Source organism: Hyperoodon ampullatus, assembly GCF_949752795.1.
Source record: "Hyperoodon ampullatus genome assembly, chromosome: 1".
NCBI lineage: Eukaryota > Metazoa > Chordata > Mammalia > Artiodactyla > Ziphiidae > Hyperoodon > Hyperoodon ampullatus.
In genome coordinates, this window is record NC_136914.1 from 91921127 (window position 1) to 91942687 (window position 21561).

Genomic DNA, 21561 nt, shown 5'->3' on the forward strand with positions numbered 1-21561 from the left:
CCGCGAGCTGAGATGGGTATCCCAGGAGCGAGGCCGGAGACCTATCAGACTTTTTAACTTTAGCCATTTTGGTGAGAGAGTGTGTGTGTGTGTGTGTGTGTATTTCATTGTGGTATTAAAATACTGTATTTTAATAAACAACGATTGTGTTTCCTTTTATAGCAGAACAGAGGGAACCATATATAACTTAATAATGCTCATCAAAATATTTTTGGTACTGAGTCCACATCATCCTATTTCCTTTTAAGCCCATCTCAATGAGCAGTCCATGTCCCAACTAGTATAAAAATAATAACATATATATGTGACAGGTCCATCCATTTTTTGGTAGCAAACAGAAGGATTCATCTAATATCTCCTCGAAATGAAACAAGATAGAAAAATGAATAGTCAATGACTATAAGCAGTAACAGAAAGCAACCAGCTTTAAAAAAAAATGAAGTTGTAGAACAATTGAATATTACACTTAGATTCATCTAATTCAACCAACTTGGAACCAGGAGAGGTTAAATGATTAAGATCCATATCGGTTGCAGACAGAGGTAGAACTAGAATTCTAGTCCATACACCCCTGGTCTTTTATAGGATACCCAAAATTTTAATCAATGTGCTTTCTTAAGTCTAAAATTTCTCTTTAAGCTCAATTTAATTTCCCAGAGTCCAGATTAATTTTGTAAGTGCACTTAGTTAACCATGAAAGAACACTCTGTCCACATGTTGTAATTATATAGCCATGCTTTCTCTCTCTGACTAATTAGAAGACAACTCAACACTGAAATCCAATCTCAACAGAACATGCTATCTGGCTATCACTCTTCAGAAAGGCAAAGCAGTCTGCCTAAATTCTCACTACTTTCTTTGCCAGCAAGTCAAGTCTTAGAGTTTTATAAAGCAATCCATGTAAATACTCTGCTCTGTCTTCCTCTGAGGACTCAAGGGGGTCAGGGGGCTAGCTCTATAATGTGATGGCTTTCTTGTAGGAAGATGTCACCATTGACCCACAATCAATAGACCATGGACTTTGAATTATGGTTCTGCAATGATCTATATATATTGATCCAGAGCTTCTAGATGACAAATGGCACACAATTACAAATGTCTAGCCTCTGGCTACTGACCAAAATATAGCTAATTTATCCCTATAAAGTTCATGGTTTGAGGGCTTCCCTGGTGGCACAGTGGTTAAGAATCCGCCTGCCAGTGCAGGGGACATGGGTTGGAGCCCTGGTCTGGGAAGATCCCACATGCAGTGGAGCAACTAAGCCCGGGTGCCACAACTACTGAGCCTGTGCTCTGCAGCACACAAGCCACAACTACTGAGCCCGTGTGCTGCAACTACTGAAGCCCGTGCACCCCCACGGCTGTATTCCCCACCCCCAACCCCGGTGAGTCAGTGCATTCAACAATGCTATTTAAAATTCAATAAATAAAGGCAAATGAAATTACAAAAATGGATCATCACTTATTAAAAAAACCAACTAAACAAATCTGTTGCTCAAAATGTCAAGCATTCGGGGACTTTAATAAAATATTGAAAGTATGTTCCCTAGAGGGGATAAGCAATTCAAAAATAGGACGTATGAGAACAGTACTAAGTGATCCTTCAAATACAAATGGCACCCCATGTCCTAATGGATACACATCCATGTTACCTGATGCGATGCCACATATCATGCAGTGGGAGTCTCTGGGGCCCAGTGGACAGCAGCTGTGCAGGATCTGAGGCTACAGATGTGAACAACAGTGGTACATGGGAATTCACAGGAGAGATGAGTTCAATGTCATGTAGAGCCACGCTGTACAGGATTTACTGTTGTGAAAGTTTCCCAGAGTTCTAGTAACAATGGGTAGTCAGAACCTAGATTGTCTCAACCAGGGCAGAGCGCTGTATGGGGTCCAGGACTGCATAGTACTACTCCTGTCTGTTGGGCTCTTCTTGAAGGAGTTAATGTATCCACCCTCTCTTTTCTTGAATTAACAGTGGTCATTGATCTTGGAACCTTTTTTTTTTTTTTTTTTTTCCGGTACGCGGGCCTCTCACTGTCGTGGCCTCTCCCGTTGCGGAGCACAGGCTCCGGACGCGTAGGCTCAGCGGCCATGGCTCATGGGCCCAGCCGCTCCGCGGCATGTGGGATCTTCCCGGACCGGGGCACGAACCCGCGTCCACTGCATCGGCGGGCGGACTCTCAACCACTGCACCACCAGGGAAGCCCTTGTGACCTTATTTTGAAGTAACTGCTCGGGTGTGTACCCACTTGGTGTTTTGTCCCCAAGCTCTGATGAGGTAATCCCATAAGGCTATCCATTCCATAGCTATTTTAGAAATCCCTAGAGAAGTTTGTTAGAAATGCAGATTCCATGCAGATTCTAGGGCTCTACTCCCAAAGACTCTGACCCAGTAGGTCTTGATGGGGACCAGGAATTTACATATTAACCAATGCCCCGGGGGATTCTGATATATATGGTCTGTGGCCATACTTTGAGAAATGCTGTCTCAGAAGGCTGATGCCAATGCTTCATGGTACCATCTCCAACAGCAATTTTAAAAACATACTTTTAATGAATATAAAACCTGAATATAAAAATCCTGAATTCGTGATAATATGAAACCCTCCTGTAATTATCGAGGTTGTATAACTCTGAAATTGGGGGGGCGCGTAGGCAAAGAAAAAGAGTTTATCCTGCCTTTCCCATATGAACTGTTTTTTGGGGGTAATCAAATAGTGTTTGAGAGAAAGTTGTTTGTTATAGAAGTCCAGCTAATAAATGCAGAAGGAGTGATTTTTAAAATTTTGTAATTTGTTTTACAGCTATGAAACAAGAGTTTAAGGAATGAGCATAAGTGGAAGCTAAAGCCATTCAGTGAAAGGGTAATGGCTAACTTGGTAGTGGAGGACACCACCTCAACCCACTAATAAAACCTAGAAAAATGGGACAAGTATGCCATTACGGGCCTTGCAACGTGATGCACCAGAAGTATGGAAGGTTTTCTCGACCCAAAATTCAACTTGAATCTCCAGTTTATAGAAAATAAACAAGTTAAAAAAAGAAAAAGAAGTTAAATGAAGATAAAGAAACACACTAAATGCCAGTAAGGGGAAACAGACAAATCCAGAATGTGGGTCATTTTACAGGAGAAATTACCCAAATTCTACAACAAATCAGTGATCAGGTAAAGGAGGAGGATCGTTATCAAATAAAAGAGACTTAAAGACATAGCCAAATGCTATGTGTGGATCTTGTTTGGATTCTGATTAGAAAAAACCAACTGTAAAGAGAGAGTTTTGAGACAATCGGGAAAATCTGAACATGGACCTGGTATTAGAGGATAATAAAAAAAAATTATTAGGTGTAATAATGGCAAATAGTTATGGTTTAAAATGTTTTTATCAATCTAGAAATGCAAACTAAAATTTTTACTGGTGAAATGACATAATGTCTGGAACTTCCTTGAAAATGACTGCGTAAAAATAAAGGGGGGTGGGCAGATGAAATGAGATTGGCAAAATATTGCTAATTGCTGAAGACTGGTGCTGAGTATGTGAAGCTTCTCCTTATTTGGGGGTATGCTTGAAATTTTTCATAATAAAAAGTTTTTTAAAATATACTTTTGCTATAGGCACTCACCCATTACAAGTCAGGCTAATGAGTCAAGAAGTTGAGGTTATTATTACTCAGGAATTAAGCGTTCCCTTCTACTGGCAACTCCCCTATAAATGCCCAGAACTAAGTTTTCATATCCTGAAATCCATTTTTTTCTCTCACAGCCCAAAAAAGCACTGGTGGTTTTTTTTCCCACATTACTCTCTTCTGTAATAGCTTAATGAGATGCACAGAATAAATGGAACTCCATTTGCTACTGCTACTTTGGCTGCTCAACAATCATTAAAAGACCTTTAAATCATCACTCATCTATTAAGTGAAAGAAAATCCTTGAGAATTCCCTGGCAGTCCAGTGGTTAAGACTTCGCCTTCCAATGCAAGGGATGAGCGTTCGATCCCTGGTCTGGGAGCTAAGATCCCACATGCCATGCAGCCAAAAATCCAAAGCATAAAAACAGAAGCAATATTGTAACAAATTCAATGAAGACTTTAAAAATGGTCAACATCAAAAGAAATTTTTAAAAAAATGAAGGGAGGGAGGGAGGAAGGAAGGAAGGAAGAAAACCCTTGTCATTAAATTAAGGGAAAACCACTCTTCATACTCAGGAGTTCGGGGTGTTTAAAATGCACTATTTAGATAGTGAAAAAGTGTTGAAGCAAACATGGTTGTACCTTGTTGTAGCCTATGTCTAGAGGAAAAGAGGAGCCCTCTTAGAATATTTACAACCTACTTTGTTCTTGCTTACCTAACAGAAAATGGCTTCGGATTAAGAATTAAAATTTCCTGAATCAAGAAGTATTCTAATTAATCAATCTGAGCACATTTGTAAATGTTGAGGTCAATACTGTAAAGATTGGTGCAGTAATTTAATTCTTAGAGGCTATTTGGCTTTCATTGCCTTTAAAACTAAATTTGGCTACTTCACTCACTCCAGGGTGCCTAATTAACAACCACAACACAATTCTCCTGGCCATCATTCCTGCAAACGTCTATCTCCAACCCGGAAGACATCAGCCAGGGTATTAACTCAGGCCCTTTTTATTATCGTCATTCTATAGTAATATTTCCAACTTTGTTTTTTAAAAGTCTTAGTCAATAATCTACCAGTTGCTATTATGGCTTTTCTGTGAAATGTCAAGTGCTATTAAAATCAAGGTTTAGGGACACTTAGCAGAATTTCTCAAAGTGTATTCTGGGAATACCTGCATCAGAATCAACTGGTGGGTTAAAAATGCAGATTCCTGGGTCCCCTCTCCAATCAGACTACATCAGACTCTCCGCTGATGAGCCTGGAATTCTGCACCTTTAGCAAGTGTGGCAGGTAGTTCTTTCACACACTAAAGTCTGACAACCAAGTTTTCAAGAATGTGAGGTTTCTCTCAAGTCTTTGAGAAAAACAGAGGATAAAGACACAAACAGCAGCAGGAGAAAGCAATCAGCCAGCATGTGGAACACACCACAGCACAACTGACCTGTCTACCAGCTGATAAACAGGTAAACAAAATTTAGTATGTCCAATCAATGGAATATTATTCTGCCATAAAAAGGAATAAAATCCAGCACTGCATAGCACTACTCTTGTTTGTTTAGCCTTGAAAACATTATGCTAAGTAAAAGAAGCCAGAAACAAAAGACCACATCTTGTATTATACAATCCCATTTATGTGAAATGTCCAGAATAGGCAAATCCAAAGAGACAGCTAGAGGATGTGGGGAGGAGAGAGGTAGGGAGTGGCTGCTAGTGGGTGAGAGTTTCTTTTTGGAGCGATGAAAATGTTCTGAAATTAGATAATGGTGATGATTGTACAACTCTATGAATATACTAAAAAATACTGAGTTGCACACTTTAAAAGGGTGAATTTTATGGTATCTGAATTATATCTCCAAAACTGTTATTTAAAAAGTTAAAGGTGTTGGAATTAAAAAAAAAAAAAGAAAAACGGAGGACATTTTTTTCTTCACCAGAAGAGGCTTAAGCTTTGAAGACATAACTAAATACAATAAGTAAACCTTGTTTGAATCTTGATTCAAACAAACTGTAAAACAAACATTTTTAGACAATGGGGGAAATCGAATATGAATTTTGAATTATTGTTTACTTTCTTAACAATCATGCTGGCATTGTTGTCAGGTACGATTACGTCTTTTGAGATTAATACTGAAATATTGAGGGGTGAAATAACATGATATCTGGGGGTTTTCTTTAAAATACTTCAAGAAAAAAGGTAGATAGATGGAACAAGTATGCAAAATAAATGCTGGTTTTGGTTGATAGCTGTTGACTGGAAGATAAATACACAGGGACTTGCTGAATTTTATCATTGGGCATATTTGGGAATTTTCATGATAAAAATTTAAGAATGAAGGAACTCAGGGCCTCTTGATTATTTTAATGTGTTTTGATTCCAAAAATTTCAGTTGTACCTGCAGTGTTAGGGTGAGATTGAAGGGCAAATATTAGAGGCAGGTTCTTACTTTTTAGCTTTTCAACAGGAAAAGGTCAGAGGGAGAATTGAGAATAATTCCATAAACTCAGAAAAATTAATGGACAGACTACAAAGGCACTGAGCTCAAAGTTCCTTGGTCATTTTTAAAAAAGAGAAAAGCGGGACTTCCCTGGTGTCGCAGTGGTTAAGAATCCACCTGCCAATTCAAGGGACACGGGTTCAAGCCCTGGTCCGGGAAGATCCCACATGCCACGGAGCAGCTAAGCCCACGCACCACAACTACTGAGCCCGCGTGACACAACTACTGGAGCCCACGCACCTAGAGCCCGTGCTCCGCAATAAGAGAAGCCACCACAATGAGAAGCCCCTGCACCACAATGAAGAGTAGCCCCCGCTCACTGCAACTAGAGAAAGCCCGCACGCAGCAACGAAGACCCAATGCAGCCAATAAATAAATTAATAAAAAAAATTTTAAAGGCCACTTTAAGTTCTAAGAGGATAAAATTCTTGTTAACTGAATATTCAGTTGATATTTACTCTAAGCAATGAATTAACTTCACATCAAAACAAATTTGTACTTTGATGTGCTGTGCTGGACTTAGGATTTTATTGTTGAGAACTTCCTAATTTTATAATCTTGTTAAAGATTTAGTTGTCTTAAAAATCTAATACTGTACACACACACACACACACACACACACACACACACAAACAACTTAATGCTGAATCTTTGACCAGGGAATTAACCCAAATTGCCATATCTTTCTTATGGGAGCATACTACTTGTTTTCAATCACTGATTTCAGTATTTTTATAGAGTGTGGCCTATCTGCTTCATAATCAGATGCAATTTCCTTCTCAAATGTCACCTGGCCTGACAACCATCTTGCCACATGAAAAATTGTTTTAAGTGAGTTTAAGTATGTGAAATCACCTTGACTAGGAAATCCTCCGCCTGGGTGTCAGAAATCTCAGACATGTGAATTACAAACATTTTTTTAGGTTATTGATATTGAGGAAGTTGATTGCAATGCCCTCTTTATGAAGATCTGTGGAGGAAATTTCCTTCAGGAATCTTTGTGCTTCTCTTGAGTGTCTGATTTGTTTCCATTTTCTGATTTTCGCATTGACTGCTAAGCAGCTCAGAGCAAAATTTTTGGCCTTCTTTCAGCAAGTGTACAGCGCTTCATGGGTTATATTTTGTGTACTAGCCCCAGACTTTATCTTATTTTCCTGCAATCCAATTTCCTCACTGTTTTAAAAATATCATTGTAATATAGTCTTATAAACTACATTCATATTCTTTTTGGACTAAAATGGGATATAAACAATGAATAAATGAATGAACAACGATAAATTATTAAAAAATTACAAATATCAAAACAAATACAAAAATATTACAAGTCATTTTCATGTTGCTGGTTAAGTCCATCTCACTTTTAACATGTACCACTTCCTTCTTTATACATGGATGTCAGCCTCTCTTCTGACATTTATCAACTATGAACGAGCTGGGCTTTACCACAAAAACAGGACTAAGAGAGCTTCAGGTTTATTATTAGGACTTTTCTACATTGGAAAAAAAAAGTGGATTAAAAAAGGTCTGAGGAAGGGGACTTCCCAGGCAGTCCAGTGGTTAAGACTCCACACTTCCATTGCAGGGGGCGTGGGTTCAATCCCTGGTCAGGGAACTGGGATCTCACATGCCACGCAGTGTGCCCAGAAAAAAATTTTTTAAAAAAAAGGTCTGAGGAAGATACTAGGATTAATGTGTTTCCGTGCAAGGCAGTAAAAAAGAAGAGGAACATGTGATATATATTCCATCCCAAAGAGGGTGGAGAAAAGCAGTGTTAAACTGTTCCCAGATCACTTCCCAGCAGCTTTTTGTCCAGAAGTCTTGGTGGCTGCATAGAGAGTGCAGGCAATTGGCCATTTTTATGTTTGGGTCTGTGGATCTCAGGGAGCCTTTCTGTGGGTTGACCCATCATTTCTAAGTAACTAAAACTATCTTCATTTTATGTAGGGGAGATTGCTGGGCATCAGAACCAAGCTTCTCCACCTCATCTTCCAAATTTGGCTGAGACCTTCTGCCCACTTCTGGTAACTGGATCCATCTCCTAGTGATCTATCAGGTCACTGATAGCCCTGCCTGCTCTTAACCAAGTGGATTGAAAAAGGTCTGAGGAAGGGGACTTCCCAGGCAGTCCAGTGATTAAGACTCCACGCTTCCATTGCAGGGGCCGCAGGTTCAATCCCTGTCAGGGAACTAGGATCTCACATGCCACGCAGTACAACCAGAAAAAATTTTTTTAAAAAAAGGTCTGAGGAAGATACTAGGATTAATGTGTTTCTATGCAAGGCAGTAAAAAAGAAGAGGAACATCTTCCTACAGCCAGGGTCATGTTGTTGAATCTCAGCTTGGCAATCCAGAGCCTGCTCCCTGCTACAGAGTCTCTGTTTGGAAGACTCTGAGAGAAGAAGGATGAAGAGACAGTGAACAGGTGTTCCCTCTGCCACCTTAACCCATTTTACTATGATCTTATGAATATCTGCAAGGTAGTGACTGGCTGCTAGGATTTATTGATAAATTTTATTACATTTCTTTTCCTCAAATCATCTTAATCACATCTTTAAACCACAGCTTGGGGGCTTCCCTGGTGGCGCAGTGGTTGGGAATCTGCCTGCCAATGCAGGGGACACGGGTTCGAGCCCTGGTCTGGGAGGATCCCACATGCCGCGGAGCAACAAAGCCCGTGAGCCACAACTACTGAGCCTACGCGTCTGGACCCTGTGCTCCGCAACAAGAGAGGCCGCGACAGTGAGAGGCCTGCACACCGGGATGAGGAATGGCCCCAGCTCACCGCAACTAGAGAAAGCCCTTGCACAGAAACAAAGACCCAACACAGCCAAAAATAAATAAATTAATTAATTAATAAACCACAGCTTGCATCAGGTCCTATCATCCTCCATTTTTAAATGCTTGAACATCTACACACTACTATATATAAAATAGATAACTAATAAGGACATACTGTATAGCACAGGGAACTCTATGCAATACTCTGTAATGACCTATACAGGAAAAGAATCTAAAAAAGAGTGGATATATGTATATGTATAACTAATTCACTTTGCTGTACAACAGAAACTAACACAACATTGTAAACTAACTATACTCCAATAAAAAATTAATAAAAAATAAATAAAATAAAATGCTTGAACAGCTTTCCATTGTTCTCAGCATAAAACACAAACTCCACCAGGGCCTCCTGCATGGTCTAGCCCCAGTCTCAGGCCACTCTGCTCCTACATCCTTAAGTTCCATTTACACTCTGGGTTCCTTAACAGGTCAAGCGCTTTCCATTCTACCTCCAGGCTCTACCATAAGCTGTTCTTTGTGCCTGTAGACCCCCAACTCCACTGGAGATGCCTACCTTGATCAGCCAGTCAAACGTAGGCCACTTGTTTCCCTTCGCTCCCGACTCCACCCACTTGAGGAGAGCAATGTAGTACAGCGTTTTGAGGGGCTCTGCCTTCAAACTGTTTGGGTTCAAATCCCAAATCCACCACTTGTTAGCTTCCCTGTGACTTTGGAAAGTTACTCGACATGTCTCGGCTTCCCCACCTATAATGTGGGGATGATTAAAAATATTTTGAGGATTAAATGTGTTAACAGAAGGTAAACTCTTAGAACAGGAATAGAAGTTCTCACTTTAGCACATACTCCAAGTTAAACCCACTTAATCGTTTGCCAAGTTTTGAGTCCGTCACTTCGGGAAGGATTATAGTGCCTCCCTCCCTACCTCCCACCTCACGCCCAACATAGCCCCCCCGCGCCACTCCCACCCCCCCAATCTACTTATTGAACCCTGTGAATGAATGAACAGAGAGCATGAAGAAAGGAGGCTGGTCCTCCCAAGTTTAGGAGGGACCATGGGGTGAGCGTGTTCAAGAAGACGTGGTCCGAGCCTCTCTTTAAGCTTACAGTTTAGCAGGACAGGTTCTAAACACATACTGAACTTGCGTAGTCGTAAGAAGGGGAATCTCTTGGGTCCTGGCTCAGCCCTGGGGTAATGGCTAGAGCTTCCTAAGGAGAGTCCAGAGGAAGGCACTTTGGCCTCAGAGAACCAGATCCACGAGCGCCAAAGCCTGGGGAGGCGTCAAGACTCCTGGAGCTTCCGAGAAGCTTGCTCCGCGTAGGCTTAGCTCATGCTCCCGCCACGGAAAGACCAGAAAGACCCTGACCGGCCAGGGACCACGGGCACCAATGGCCGGACCCGCACCACCCGCCTCCGGAGACTTCCCGGGGATTGGCTGCCCGCCCCCCCTACCCCCTCCTTCTCCTCCTCCCGCCCCGCCCCTACCCCCTCCTTCTCCTCCTCCCGCCCCGCCCCTACCCTCTCCTTCTCCTCCTCCCGCCCCCGCCCCGCCCTGACTGCAGTGGCTCGGCGCCGCACGCCCGCATCGCCCTCAGTCTTGCTGAATTGAGCGGTGAGTGTGGGTCAGCGCAGGGCGGTGGGGGTGGAGGGGCACTCGGCCGGTCCGCGGGCCCGGGTGGGGCTGGGCTTGCCCCGTGTCCCCTCGAGCTTTGCCCGCCCGGAGCTCCACTGTTCCCGGCGGCCAGAACGCAGGGGTAGAGCAGCCCTCGGCGGCCCGGGGGGGCGGGCGACTGTGCCCGTCCCGGGGCCGCGCTAGGCACACGCGCAGCGCCGAGCCGCCCCGAGGCTTCCCGGCGGCCAGGCCCGGGCGCGGTAACAAGTTTGCGCTTTGCTTCCCCAGGGCGCAGCCGCGGCTACTTTGTAGCGGGTTCGGGCCAGGCCCAGCCTGCGGCGGCAACAGCGGGTCTCGGACCGACCGTGAGCCTGGGGAGTTTGTCTCCAACGACTGCGGGTGCAGCGGTCTGAGTTCGAAACGCAGGTATGTCCCCGTCCTTGAGTGAGGTGAAATGACCCGGGCCCGAGCACGTGGCCAATGGCGACCGGAGGGTTCCCAAGCACGTGTTTGGTGCAAAGGCCCGAATCCGGCTCTCCTTTAACAAAGGAAACGGACGTTCACAAGCAGAACAGCTGCTTCTAGTGGGTTTTCAGACTCGGTTAAAGAAACTGCTGAGGTCCACGGACACTGACGAGAGGAACGCAGGAAATCGTAGAGAACCCTGTGAAAAACCCAAATCGCCCTTTCCTGTGCCCTTTTAAGGTTGACGCAGTGCCTTAAGAGGCTAACACAGAAGGGTAAAGAAAGTCTCCATAAAACCCAGAGAAGAGATTGTAGAACTCCTCTTTGGATCCTGTCTGGAGTCACAGCTGAACCAGAAGATTTTCTTTCAGTTTTAGCTCCTTAGTGATATTTGTATAGTTAATAGCAAAGTGATAAACTTAACCTTAGGTTTTTTTTTTTTTTTTTTTTTTGCGGTAGGCGGGCCTCTCACTGTTGTGGCCTCTCCCCTTGCGGAGCACAGGCCCCGGAGCACAGGCTCAGCGGCCATGGCTCACGGGCCCAGCCGCTCCTGCGGCATGTGGGATCCTCCCAGACCGGGGCACGAACCCGCGTCCCCTGCATCGGCAGGCGGACTCTCAACCACTGCGCCACCAGGGAAGCCCTTAACCTTAGGTTTGACGGTACCTTCAGGCCTGCTTTTTAGACTCCTCTGGGGATACCAGCTAGTGTTTTCAAATAGAGAAGGGAATATGGGTATTGTGGTCATCTATGAAGGTGGAAAAAAATCTAGACGATGGAACAGGTGTACAAAAGGCTTTTTCTGGATATCCTTTGAGACAATCTGAAAAGAATACCTCAAAGGTTTTTGTTTGTTTGTTTTTCTCTATTTGTTCAGAAAGGTAATTTTAAAACTTTTCTTTTTATAGGTTGAAGACTACAGGTACAAGCCAATGAAGCTGGAATGCCCTGACACTGGTATTTTAACTGACTTACACCAACTATCACTCTGCAGTTGACAACATACAAGTGCCTCCAATGAGGTCAACTGTTCTCACACAACTTGTAGCAACCATGTATCTGCAGTGGCTTGGGAGTTTAGGGCAGTGGGATAGTGCTGGTGGTTTAATTCTCACAACTCTGTGAAGTGGATACTGTAAAATTACAGATGAAGCAGTAGTTCAGGTAGTGAATTGAGATTCCATCACATATGCATAGCCCTGAACAGGGAGCCTCATATGTACCTTTTTGGCTATGTAAACTATGAAAAGTCACTTATCTCTCTTGAGATTTAGTGTCCTGGTTAAACAGTAGAAGTATTCAGATGGGGATTAGGTCAGTTTGGGGGTGGGGGGAAGTGTTAAGGACCAGAGACTTATTGTTGAGAATATAAGCTCTTTATAGTATATAGTTACATTGAACCTAAAAGAAGTCAGGGCTTCCCTGGTGGCGCAGTGGTTGAGAGTCCGCCTGCCGATGCAGGGGACACGGGTTCGTGCCCCGATCCGGGAAGATCCCACATGCCGCGGAGAGGCTAGGCCCGTGAGCCATGGCCACTGAGCCTGCGCGTCCGGAGCCTGTGCTCCGCAACGGGAGAGGCCACAACAGTGAGAGGCCCGCATACAGCAAAAAATAAATAAATAAATAAATAAAAACTAAAAGAAGTCAAAATTTGGCACGAAAGGAGCATCCATCAGCACGTTAAATGCTTCTGATGAATGTAGCATAATGAGCTGTAAAAAGGAATTTAAAGGACACAATGATGCTGGATAGTTAGAATTTGAAAGTATTGGAGGTGATGGGAAAGTTTTCATATGGGAAGAAATGTGTCAGTGTAGCAAGATTAACAGCCAAGTGTGTGCTAGGAGTTCTTCCTGTTGATCAGCTCTGAATGTTTACAAATACCTCATTTTCCAGAAGTCTTAAAGGTATTCACCTTGGGTTCATTTTTAATGCTTATTTCAAAATATTGTTTTAGCCTCTGTTTAAACTTCATTTCTTTTTATATTCCATATTATTCTGTAAAATCTAGCTTCCTAATATAGGAAATTTATTGAACAAATGTTAGCGTAATTGCTAGAGGGAAAACAAGGTAAGGGAAATAGGAAGGGCGTGTATGTGCACTGTGAGTGGAGGACATGATGATTTCAGATGGAGCTGGTCGGAGAATGACTAACTACAGAAGACCTGAAAGAGCTGCAGGAGATAACATGGTTATATACAGTTGATCCTTGAGCAACATGGATTTGAACTTCATGGGTCCACTCATACACAGATATTTTTCAATAGTCAGTACTACAGCACTATGTGGTCCGTGGAGGGCCATCTATAAATTATTCAGATTAACCCCTGCATTGTGCAAAGGTCAACTGCATATATTTGGATGAAGAGCATTTCAGGCAGAGGAAAAGTAAGTGCAAAGGCCCTGGGGAGGGATGTGTTTAAAGGTTTGGGGGGAAAGCAAGGTTAAGATGCAGAGAAGTGACCTTACGGGAGGATTTGACAATAGTTTGTGTGCAGGGCTAAGGTGGATATTTTAGACCATTCTAAGATGTCAGCTTGCTTTCTGGCCTCTCAGGCGTCTGAATGCTGTAACTTAACCTAGAATGCACCCATACACTTTCCCACGTTTCTATAAGCACTATCTTTCCTCCCAAGTGCTCTTGTTATGGATTTCTGTAGCACCCTGTAATGGCCTTATCATACTTGGAAGCACATTTTGTAGTTGCTTGTGAGCTTGCCTAATTGCCCCTGCCCATAAAGTCCCTCTTGGTTTCCACTATATTCCTGGGGTCTAACCAAGTGCCTGGCATACTATAGGTTCTCAGATATTTAACTTGAGCCCTAAACCCATGATGACTATAGTACAAGGAGCAGTATCATTTATAATTAAGTTTAGTACTATCGTTAATTGTGTTGGAATGAATTATAAATTGCATTCAAGCAGGTGGCTTACTTAGGAGTGGCATAATAAGAGCCTAGATTCAGATCCCCACCCTATATGACCTTAGACCAGTTACTTCTTAACTTCAGTTTATCTGTAAGTTGATAGTAATGACAGTTACTAAAAAAAACCCTGGTGAGTAGTAAGCACTTAGTAGTGCTATAGGGCCATTTTGACAATACCGTATGATCACTGTAATATTGAATCAAAATGAAAATACTGATATTTGATATTTATATGGTACTAAAATGCTGGCCTTAATGTTCATAAAAAACGATAGAGCACCTACTAGGGCCAGGTACTATTCTAGGTGAACACATCCATGAACAAAGCAGATCAGTGGATGTGATTGTGACTGGTCCATTGACGGAGGCCTCCAGTGTAAAGGCTTGTGATGCTTCCTTAATTGAGTCCTGTGACTAGTTAGCACTGTGGTGGCGGAGAGCGTATTCGGTAGGTTAAAAGCCTAGATGAGGTGACTTCAAATGCTAGCTACAAAAGTCTGAGGGCTCTAGCAAAGATCTCAAGGACGACCACTGGTTTCACAAATGGCTCCACTCCACTGAGTCCTGGTGTTGGTTCTTTGCCCCTTGAGGAGTTACTTGGGCTGGGTAGACAGGTGGAGACCCTGGGTCTGCCACAGATCCTCCCCCTCCCACTAACCAACCTCAGCCAGTTACAGTCTTGTTCATACTTCGGTTTTCCAAATAATTTTTTTTTTTTTTTTTTTTTTTTAGTAACAAGGCTTTTGGCTAAAAAGCTTGGAAGTCCACTAGACTAAACAACAGCAGGTGAAAGATGTGAGCAGTTTTATAGCCAGGGGGTAAAACTTTGGAGGAAAGACAGAACAACTTTTTAGTTGCTTCGGAGTCCAGAGTTTAGAACTATAGAAACACTAGAACTGCGCTGCCCAGTAGGACAGCTCTTAGTCACACGTGGCTATTTAAGTTAAAACTAAAATTAAAAAATCGGGGCCCCCAGTTGCATTAGCCCCTTTTCAAGTGCTCAGTAGCCCCACCTGTGGCTAGGGGCTACTGTACTGGATGGCAGATACAGGACATTTCCATTGCTACAGAAAGTTTATTGGCAGTACTCTTCTAGAGGTTATATGGTGAAGACAGAAGGAAAACCTAGAGAGATGGTGTAGTAGGCTAACGGCCCCAAAGAGATCAGATTCTCGAACCTGTAAATGTTACCATATTGGAAAGAGGATCGCTGCAGATGTGATTAGGTTAAGGGTCTTGGGATGGGGAAACTATCCTGGATCATCTCTGTGGGCAGGCAGGAGATTCCGTGAACAGAGGTGGAGGCCATGTGAAGAAGCAGATTGAATGTTGGCCTTGAGATTGGAGTGATGCAGCTTCTAGCTGAGGGATGTTGGCAGCCACCAGAAGCTGGAAGGTGTGAGGAACATGTTGATTCCCAGTCCCCCAGAGCCTCCTGGGGGAGCATACACTTGATTTGATCCAGTGGAGTTGATTTCTGACTTCTGGCCCACAGAATTGTGAGAGAATAAATTTCTGTTGTTTCAGTAAGCCACCAAGTGTGCGGTAATCTGTTACACCAGCCTCAGGTATCCAATACTGATGGAAAGCTTAAGATCACAAATACAGCCAGAGCTGGAACCTCACCTCACCACACCACACCACCTCCTATGCTGTGTTTTCACTAATACCTTACTGGTGGGTAGGTGAGGGTAGATCTTAACTATTAGTCAATTTAAAAATTTTCAGAGGTATGGCGATTAAGTTAACATTTGTTTAGATTTGAATCACGAGATATCAGCATGTGGCTAAAATACGGAGGATTAGCAAATGCTTCATAATAAAATACAGATTATCAAAACAAATATAAGAAATCAATGTATGATTTATTGGAATGTCATTTATGTATACTTTTAATAAATTTCATTACACAGTATAAAACACCATCCAAAGTTCAAGTTGTAAAAATCTGGTAACGAAACTAAAACAATAGGAAAAAATTATGTTGGTTATATAATTTTTGCCTTGTAGGCCATACAGCTTTGGCTAGCAGTGTCCCAGAGGTAACACAGACTTGCCTCATGTTTCCACAAAAAGTAAAACTGAATTTCTGGGAGGGTTAAAAAAAACAGTATAACAAATAGAACTAGTTTTCTCAGGGTCACTACCACAGGGCTCTGACTTGTCATCCATACATTGGAATTTTGATGTACTGAATATCTAGGTTACAACAGTACTGATACTGAATAATGGCAGCTTCATGCTAGAGACTGGTAAGGAAACTAGGGCAAAGACCCAAGTTTCTGAATAAGAAATTCACACTTGTTGAACTCAGTATTCTTATGGGACCATCACACTCAGTCAAATAAAACATGGAAAACCTGAAGGTCAAAACTCAGTCCTTGTTGAAAAGATTGTGTGTTGGTTACATGTTGCTATTTACAGTATTGCCTTTTGAAACTCTTCTCAACCTATGGAATCTCATTCTGATGAAAGAAGTTAGGATCAAAACTGAGCCCTATCTGTCTACCTTTCATACCAAGTTGCAGACCTGAACAGTTTATATCAGAAAATTTATTTAAAATTGGAATTTACATAACGAATAGGAGGCTTCATTAACTTTTGACCAAAATCAGGTCCTGATTGGGGGCTTGGGGGAGGGGGGGTAGAAGAGAGTGTCATAAACTGCCCACCATTCCTTGCAGCCTCTTCTGCTTCCTCCTTGCTAACAGACTTGAATACCTGTTTCCAACGTCTCCCACAACAAAAAAGTTTCATTATTAGAAGTCTGAATATTTCTGCCTAAAAGTGGCCACTATTTTTTGAGATGTTTCCACAGTTACATTGATCTCTAGCTCCCTGTTTAAGGTTTAACTCCCAGCCTGCAGGTAACCCGATTATTCAAATGAACTCAACTTGAAATAAGATAGAAATGCTCCCATGTTGAGTTCCTCATTCCGAGCTAATGGTTTCCTAGGTTCCTCCTAATAAACTTCTAGCTCCATGCTATCTACTTGCACACTCAACTCTACAGGTTTCACTCTGCTTAAATCACTGTTAAGTGCCTTAAATCTACAGAGCCAATGAAAAATGTCTGAAGAAGCTCAGCTCATTTTAGTTTCTCCAAAACCAATGAAACAAAACTGTAGGACTGCCCTGAATATGCACCCAAGTGGCAGGTTCCTGTGCAGCTCTATTTTGGTTTGGCCTCTACAGGATCATTGACCACAACAGCAGGAGAGATCATCTTGCCAGAAAATTTCTTCAGTTAAAGTTTTCTTTCAGAATGAGTTGGTCTAAATTTTTACCCGTGTTTTTCTTAGAGTTAGTTGGTTATTTGAGCAAACCAAATTCTGACCCTCTCAATTTTCATGTCCCATGGTGACTGGCCAGCCACTTCTTGCATCATCGTGGGTATCATCTCTGCCTTCTTTGAACCTTTTATGCCAAAGACTCTTGCTCTTGACATTACTTCACCATAAACTACATTTAACATTTCAAGTGTCTTGCTTGCAGATTTACTTAACTTTACACAAAGTTTAATGTGCATTCTTTGCTCTAAATTACGGTCACTCATTTTTATGGTTGAAAAAAATACTGTCATATCTACTCACAAAGATAGCTGGCAACCTTGAAAGCACTGTTGTGGCCAGCTGAAACGTGTTATAATAATATCCGTGCAACAGTCACTCCTCTGATGTCAAAAGCCACACATGAAAACTTAGTCAAAATTAAAACAGAAGAGTGCAAATAATCTTTGAAATACATTACATTAACTATGTGCAGGGAGCATTTACCCCTACCCGCCCGCCCCCCAAAGAACCTAAGATAAAAATACATCCTAATGACATGGAAGCTGCCACTTGGCTTGGCTGTATATTTAGAATGAGCTAGTTCAAAATGATCTTTTTTTGTTGATTGATAGGCCAAATGCAAGGTACCAAAATAGTTTACTTCCAAATATATAACAAGAGAATGGATGCTGTTGTCTCCAGTCTGCTTTCAATTTTGGTTATATACCAAGAAGCAGAGTTGCCGGATCATATGGTAACTACTTTTTTGACGAGCAAACTGTTCCACGGCAGCTACACCATTTTACATCCACCAGCAACGCACAAGGGTTCCAGTTTCTCCAGCTCCTCGCCAACACTTGTTATTTTCTACCAAGTTTCACAGTGGTACGTGAAAATTCAGGTATCTACAGATCTCAGTATTTTCGCAGTCCCCGTCTGCCTTTCCCCCCCTTGGCAGTGCTTTTTCTTCAGTGAAAATACAGACTCGGGCTCAAGACTTTTAGTTAATAAGTATAAACTACTTTAAGATAACTTTTTGTTGTTTGCCATGCGCAAGAATTCAGTACATACTGACACGCTTCTTTACTGGAGGAATCTGCATTACCTTTTTAGGAGGTGAATAGGGCTGCTTTTAAGTGTCTGCATTAGAAACGAACTTCAAAATGTAGATGTGACCTTACCCTCCCTTAACTATCGGTACAGCAGCCAAATAAGCACGAGCTAGAAACAGGCTGGGACAAGAACCGACCATTTAAGCAAGGCGGTTCATTCCTCTAAGCATTGTATCTCACCGTACTGCGTGCACTCGAAAGTGCGTTAACCATAGGACCACAAACTCGCCCACTATTTTTAATTCAAATGTCCCTTCCAAGGCTGCAAACCGTTCAACACAGACGGAGCGAGCGTCAGTACCCGGCAAGGCCCAATCAGGTCGCGCTTTACTACCTGCTAAGCGGCAGCAGAGCCGCGCGGACCGCGAATCTCCGCCCGGCGGAGGAAAAGGCATGGGAACGCGAGGAAAAGCCCGAGCTCGGGTGGCTAAGAGACCCCACGGCCCGGGCCCCGCCTCACCTCCGCCTCGGGCACCGCGGGTCCGGGGTTCGAGACAGGCAGCTACCTGCCTGCGGCTAGTCAAACTCCCTGGCCGCGCCCACTGTCCCTCGACGCCACTCGGCCCAGGTTGGGAGCGGACAGACACTACCAGGGGTCCGAAGTACCGGAAGTGGGCAAACCCCTCGGCAGCGAAACCAAGTGCCCAAGGACCGGAGAAAGACCTGCACCCTCGCGAGAGTTCTGACAAGCCCCCACAGGCCGCGAGAGCCCTCGGGGACGCGGTCTGCCAATCACCAGATGGAGGCGGTCCTGGGCGCACCCAATTGGCTAAACACGGGAAAGCTCGCGTCCCGTTGGCATCTTTTCCGGCCCCAACTTCACCTCCTCAGCCTGAATCCCCGCCCCATTTATCGGCCCCATATCTCAGCTGAAGAGGTGGGGAGCACGAGGGGATATGTCTACGCTTCCCCCCAGTTCCTAGTGCAGGAGCTCGGGCTACCTGAGTAGAATCCCAGCTCTTCACCCGTGGCATTTTAGGACCATTTCACGCCCAGATTCTGACATGACCTGTCTCATTCCTAAGCTCAGCATTCTACCCTGTGTCCCCAAACTGACCCAGTCCTGGGCAGAGAGCTGATTTTACCTGTGCTTGGGAGTAAGCAGGCTTCCATGGACTTTGCCAAATTAAAATATTTCTCTAAAAGCTTTCTCATCTCCATACCTATGTCCTGCTCTGCATAGTATGCAGTGAGAATTAAATTAAAATTGCTTTTTTTTAAAGAAAAGCTAATCCTCCTGTGCCTTAACTCATTAAATCATCAAAATAATCATCAATGAAGTAGGTACTGTTAATATTTTTCAAGTGAAGAAACCAGAAGCACAGGGGAATTTAGTGACCTGCCCACGTTCTGTGTGCTCTCCAAACAGGAACTATACTCTGTCCTCTTCACCCGTATCTCCCTTACTTTATTTCGGGACTTCATAATTGCTGGATTACTTCTACAGACAGCCCCTTAACTCCTCTCCTTGCCATCCTCTACAAAGCCAAGGATTAATCTTCCTAATGCAAATCTGATCATGTCTCTCAAATCCTTCTGAAGTCTCTGAAATGTCAAATCCTTCTGTGGCTCCTTATTGCCACTCTCTGGCAGACAGTGCTATTTATTGAAGTATTCACACCTACAGATAAGTACACAAGCCAGGTTGGGTATATACCCAGAAATGGAATTGTTGGATCATAGTTGTGCCATGTCCAAATTTAGTAGATATTTTAAAGCAGTTTTCCAAAGTGTTCGCACCGATTTACACTCTGATCAGCAACATCTGAGAGTTCCAGTCGTTCCACAGTCTCATTAACTCTGGGTATTTCCCATCTTTTTTCATTTTGGCCATTTTGGTGGCTGATAATTATGTCTCCTGTGATTTTAATTTGCATCTCCCTGATTAATGAATTTGAGCACCTAGTCATATGTTTACTGGTTATTTAGAAATACCTTTATGAAATTTCCATTCAATTCTTTGCCCATTTTTCTGAGTTGTTTTTTAGTTGATTTTTCCTAACATTTGATTATAAAAATGTTCAAATATTTAGCAAAGTTTAAGGAATTTTACAGTAAACACAACTAAACCTACCACACATTCTACCATTAATATTCTATAGAACCTGCTTTATTACATTTCTATCCTTCTCTTTATCCATCTTCATGTTGTTGCATTTCAAATTGCAGATAGCAATACATGTCCTCTAAATACTTCAGCATATATGTAATTAGAATTCAGTATTTAAGGTTTGTTTTGATGTAAAACTTACATTAAATGCACAAATCTTCAGTGTAGATTTGCTGAGTTTTGAGCAAAGGAGTTTTTCAATGCCACCTCCCAGTCATTCTCCATTTCCACTCTCCTGGGGGCAATGACAGTTCTGATTTATTTTTTTCCCTGCTGTAGATTAGCTTTACCCTGTTTCAGAATTTCATATAACTAGAATCATACAGTATGTGCTCTTTTGTGACTTCTTTCACTCAGCATACTGTACTCCTCCATGTTGTTGCATATGTCAGTAATTCATTTCTTTTTACTGCTGAGTAGTACTCTCCTGGATAAGTACACCACAGTTTATCCATTATAAGAGGACTTTTTTAATATGCATCCTTTATCAAGTGCATGTGTTGCAAATATCTCCTCCAATTCTGAGTTCCTTTTCATTCTTTTAAGGATGTCCTTTGAGGGGAAAAGTTCTTAGTTGTTTTTTTTTTAATTTTTATTTATTTTTGGCTGCGTTGGGTCTTCGTTGCTACACGCAGGCTTTTCTCTAGTTGCTGCGAGCGGGGGCTACTCTTAGTTGCAGTGCGCAGCCTTCTCATTGCAGTGGCTTCTCTTGTTGTGGAGCATGGGCTCTAGGCACGTGGGCTTCAGTAGTTGTGGCATGTGGGCTCAGTAGTTGTGGCGCACGGGCTTAGTTGCTCCGTGGCATGTGGGATCTTCCCGGACCAGGGCTCGAACCCGTGTCTCCTGCATTGGCAGGTGGTTTCTTAACCTCTGTGCCACCAGGGAAGCCCCCCAAAAGTTCTTAGTTTTAATACTCCAATGTATCAACTTTTGATGGTGCCTGGTTTTATTTAAGAAATCTCTGCCTACTCCAGGTTATGAATATTCCTTCTCTGTTTTCCTCCAAAAGCTTTAGTTTGCCCATTTAGAATTGTAATCCATTTTGAACTGATTGTTGTGAGTGATGGGATATAAAACTGGGTCCAGACATCTTTTTTTCTATGTGGCTATCCAATGAATCCAGCGTGGTTAT

At 42.8% G+C, this 21561-nt stretch overlaps 1 long non-coding RNA gene across 1 annotated transcript; it reads left to right on the forward strand.

Moving 5' to 3' along the window:
• The first annotated feature begins 10829 nt into the window (after window positions 1–10829).
• LOC307049733 lies at window positions 10830–15465 on the forward strand. Its single transcript, XR_013810759.1, has 3 exons — window positions 10830–10968; window positions 11916–11964; window positions 15212–15465. It is a non-coding gene; the product is annotated as an uncharacterized lncRNA (long non-coding RNA).
• Window positions 15466–21561: the final 6096 nt, after the last annotated feature.